Source organism: Gallinula chloropus (assembly GCF_964237585.1).
Source record: "Gallinula chloropus genome assembly, chromosome: 15".
Classification (NCBI taxonomy): Eukaryota; Metazoa; Chordata; class Aves; order Gruiformes; family Rallidae; genus Gallinula; species Gallinula chloropus.
The window spans coordinates 10,574,406-10,579,621 of NC_140100.1; positions in this window are offsets into that span (position 1 = coordinate 10,574,406).

Here is a 5,216-nt window from a genome sequence, read left to right on the forward strand (position 1 = left end):
GCTAGGACACAAAAAACGTCTTCTTGGCTTATTTCTTGACACGACCTGAAAGAAAACAGAGATGTCACACAGGTCATTACATCTGCACCATGAACCACACATCACCTGGAGTAGTATCCTCTCAGTGGTCATCTCTTTGGCCTGGTTTTGGAAGAAACACGAGAGTTTGCACGATCAGGTCCCTGATACTCCACAAATTTAGAGACAAGCAAAGTTTTCCAAAACAGGTAAGTTCCTGTAACTTTTGTGAAAGCTGGCAGTTATGAAGAAAGGGAGCACTAAGTCAATGCTCCACAGAAGGAAGGACAGGCCTTTTATCCTCACATTAAGCATATCTTTTATACACTGCTTAACTATACTACAGTTAGCAGCTGGTTTTGCAGCCAGTAGTACAGTGCAGTGCTGGTCAGTCAGCATGAGTGAGCTCTTAAACTGCCACTGTGGCCATCACTGTCACCAACGGCAGTGCCAAACGGCTCACCAGCTTCCCTTCTAGAAAAATTCCTTGAAAGTGGATACTGGAGAAAGCTCCCAGCTAAAGAGCTGGGAGAAGGAAAAAAACCTGTGCAAACCCTGCGCACGGGACCAGACAATACTCTCCTCTGTAAATGTGCTGACCTTGATTTCGTCCACTTGACACGTTGCAGCCTTGTCTCTTGACCTACCACCCTTCAGACTGTATTGCTAAACATGAGCTCCAAAATACACTCAGCGGCTCCTCTTGGAGTCCTCTGAAATCATCAGAACAGATTTTACATCGTAATTACACCATTTCCAAAGAAAATAAGACTCTGATGTGAACTGGGGACTGAGTGCTCTGGAACAAAGAGTTGGCATGTTCAATCCAGCGCTGGAGTCAGTGTCATGCCTGGTTCAGACCACTGAATAAAAAAATGATCCCTCAGCTAAAGCAAGAATAGTTTCCCCCTGCTGAAATCAAACAAAAGGATTTACAAATTATTTAGGATGCCATTGCCACAATGTGAATCAGTCCAGTGACACCACTGATCTGCCAGCACGGGTCAAAGGTAGGCATAGAAAAATAAAACCAAGAAAAGTTTTGACAAAAAAAGATGATCAGGCAAAGAATGAAGATCTATGTCCAGGAACTGTGCTGCACTGTCCTCTCCTCCTTGATGCCAGCCTGCTTCTTTGCTGGACCTCCCACAGAGAAAGAGGCAGCGTCCAGCATCAGCAGGCACTAGAGAGGTGGCAAGGGAAGGAAGGCAACACAGCATCCATCCTGCAGCCAAGGTGGTAGCTTATTTCTTTTTTTCCCCCCTTTTCCTCCAAATACACAAGTCACTGCACAACATAAGCGGCTCAGTACATTTCAACAGAGGTGCAGGCTTCTCAGAACACCATGGTAATGTACAGGCAGTTATCTAAGGAACCTTTCAGACAGGCTGGGGAGGCATTCTGGGTACCAGCGTTACATCACCACACGGGCAAACCTCCATTCAGGCAACACCTCTGGTTTATTTACACTGTTTCTGCCATTCCACCTAGAAATATGACTCTGCATTTTTCACTTACAGGTTCTCTACTACCGTCAAAAGTGCCCCTTCGAGTGCTTCACTGGAATTTTCCATTTCCTTATGGACCGGCATGTCCCTGGCTTTACCCCCACACCTCTGTCTCTGAACATTTACCACTTACTAATTCAGATTCATATTTAAAATTATTTTGCAGAAATGCAAAGCTTTCCCAGCAAAAGGCCACTATCCTAACTGCAGGCTGGGGCTGTGAACACGCGATACGTGACCGATATCCGAATGCTTTCTGTGCTCAGGCATTCGCTCAGCTCTTCCCAGAAACACACACACATGGATATGTTGTTTTGAAGAAATGAGATTTGTCAGCTCCAATTTTGCTTTCTCTGCTCATGTCCCCTGATACAGCAGGCTCACATGAAGCCAGCCTGAGTGCTCGGCATGAAATGGCACAACTGCAGTTTTCATTCGGCTCAGAGCTGATGACAAGGTGTGAGAGAACATGCAATGACACCCAGGTGAGGGACCTGGGTCCAGACCCTCCTCCTTCACACCCCCAACAGCACTGGGAACCTTTCTTGACAGTCTGTGTGCTGAGGACCTACTAGCTTGTTCTCTATTTCCTATGAGAGTTATTCCACTTTCCAGAAGAGAAATTAAGATTCCCTGGGCTAAAGACAGAAAGAGAGATCTAGCCCAAAGGACCTGGTCTCTGTGCGGCCCCTCATCTAACACACAAAATCTCTTTGTGCATCCAGCTGCCAGTGCTCAAGGAAAATGTTGTATCACAGAGATAAGACATTTTTTCTTATTCATTTAAGGATGAAGAATGACTACAGGTCCTTATATTGGGGAATCGCAATGACAGGACCATAAATAGCAAGGAGTGTGCCCCAGCACAATTTGTAACACTCATGCAACTTGAATCTTCTGAATCAGAACGACACTTTCACTGAAGGCATGCAGATGGAATTCTATGTCTACAGTCTGAGTACAGTGATATATATATGGTGGTGATCATATCTGCATTTGTTATTATGTCATATATAAAGTTTACACATGACACCATGAGTTATAGAAGTCAATTAAACACGAGGAGACAGAAACACAGTCAGCAGTTTCAAGTTTCCTTTAGGCAGAACTGTTATCTTTTAAAAGGGACTTTCCTTTAAGGTACAAATCAAAACATAATGCAAGTTTTGGTATCAATCACTAAATCTCTGACCAGCTTGCAGGAGGGCAAGAGATATAAATCTGTTTCCCCTGCAACGTGACCAATGCTAGGCCCAACAAAAGTGCTCATCAGCCACCTGTAACATCATCAATTTAGAGCTAATGAAGAGAACTACTGTGGTTAAAGAACTGTAAAAAATCAGTGAGGAAGCAACTGAAGTCTGCCTCTAAGTTTGAGCTTAGAAGGACATTTGGGCGCTACAGCAATCTTCTTTGGTAATAAAAATTAGAAAACCTTTAATACAGCTAAGACAGGAAACTTGCAAATCTGCACGTGACCTCACACACATGTTCAGCCAGGCCTGCATGTCATGCTCCAGCACTTCATGGATACCTAAATCTGTCAGCAGTAATGGAGCCCCCAAGGTGCCCACACTGAAACTTGAAATAAAATGATGCAGTGCAGGAAAGGCCAGGAGCTCCTGCCACATAAGTGCCTTGAAGTATGGATAATGACACAGGGAAGTGGGAAAAGTGCCATCTCCTGAATCACTACTATAACCTCCTCTGGCAGCCAGACTTTCTTCTGCAGGTGGTCTCTCAGTCCAGCCCTAGGAGCAATCCTCTAGCTTTGGGCAGCCCACAGCATACAGCAAAACAAAGGCCTCAAAAAAAAGCTGAAGCACCTTCCAAACTTTTATGATAATTAAAATTTTGACCCAATTATTTGCTTAGTGTTCTCCTCCCTTCGCTCATCTGCAAAGCAGCTTTGCAGAGTCATCTTCTGGTTGCAAACCCAGAGAGGGCTCCTCCTGCTCAGGACCTCTCTTTGGTGGTGCTGTCTCTGAGGCGTACCATCAGGATTTAAGCTATTACACATTAAGTGTGACCTCTTTTTTTTTTTAACACCTCAACATTTATGGAGCCAAATGCCAGGCCTGTTCTGCCAGGCACTGGGATTAAGCTGCTTGCTCGCTGCCGTGCAGTAACTCTGGCCGGGACAGGCCGTGGTGCCAAGCCCCATCTTCCACGCAGGCACATCCTCCACCTGGCAGCGGCTCAGCCGCGGGCCCTGCGCACCCCTGCGCTCCCGGCTGACCACAGCTTCGTTACTCCGGGCAAGTGGCAAGCCTACTTTGTGCTGAGGCTGCAGCCTGGAAGCGGAGGGGGAGAGCGGGGAAAGGGGGACGCGACGGGGGAGGACAGGGTCAGCCTCGTCCCCCGGCGGGGCAGGGCGCTGGTGCGGTCCCCGCAGAGCCGATGCTCAGGCCGGGTCAGCCGGATGCGTCTTTTGGGGAGAGACGCGCCCTTCCAGAGCGGGAGGCGCTGAGCTGCCGGCCTGGGTGAGGGGAAGGCCCCGTGCCGGCCGGTGCCGCCGCTTTACAGCCTCAAGAGGCACCCCTCGGCCCGCCGGTGAGGGGAACCGAGGGGCCGCGGCCTGCGACCGGGCCCCCGCTCGCTCCCACTGAGGGTCCCGAGCGGTTCCTGACAGGGTCCCAGCCAGGCGGCTGCAGCCCCGCGCTCCCGGGGCTCGCCGCGCTGCCGAGACCTCAGAGTCTCGCCTCCGCCGCCCTCCCCGGACAGGCAAAGCCCACCTCAGCCCAGGCCGCGCTCCTCCTCCCCACAGCCCGCAGAATCCCCATCGCCTCCATGTCCCCGGGAGGGCCAAAAACGGCGCCGCAACATCCTACCTGGCGGAGGGCCGGCGCGGGCGGCGGGGCCGCCGGCTCCCCGGTGTCGGTGCGCGGCGCGGCGGGCGGCGCTCAGGCAGCGGCCATGTTGGTGTCACTCGTGCCGGCACGTGGGGACGCGGCCCTCCTCCTTCCCACAATGCTCTCCCGGGCAGCGCGGCCGCCAGAGGGCGCTGCAGGGGCTCGTAGCAAGATAAAATGGAGAGAAAAAAACACACCCTGGCAGCGGTGGGATTCGAACCCACGCCCCCGAAGAGACTGGAGCCTTAATCCAGCGCCTTAGACCGCTCGGCCACGCTACCTGCGTGTGAAGGCCTCCTTCGCCGCCCAGTCTATTCTTTTTTTCCCGCCCTTTTCCCCTCAGCAGCTGCGGCGGCGACTTTTGCCACACACTCCTCCTTCCCTCAAAGTAGAACACTGTGGGGGCTATTTTTAATTCCCGCCTCCCAGCAGGCGCCGTTGCAGCGGTGCGATGCAGCCAGGGACTGACTAGGAGGGAGCAGCGCCGCACTGCCACGTGGAAGCCACGGCGGCTTTGGGGGCAGCGCCTGTGCGCAGCACCCATCCCCCCCGAGAGTCGAAAACCAAGCAAAACCAGTTCTGAAAATCTTTGTTCTTTAAGAATATCCCTTCTTATTTTCTGCTGCAAAGCTACAGCTCACTGAATCAGCAAAGCAAAAGGTTATCAGGCTTTACGACTGGGGGGGGAACCAGCATGCAGGCTGGAGTAGCCGCAGCAGTCAGTGCAACTCTTGTGGAACGCAGTAGTAACACATCTTAGGGGCTTGCTGTCCCACGAAGTTGCCCTTGGGAGCCTCTGTTCATATCCTGCCTGGAAGTCTGCTAAGTTTTCTTGAGG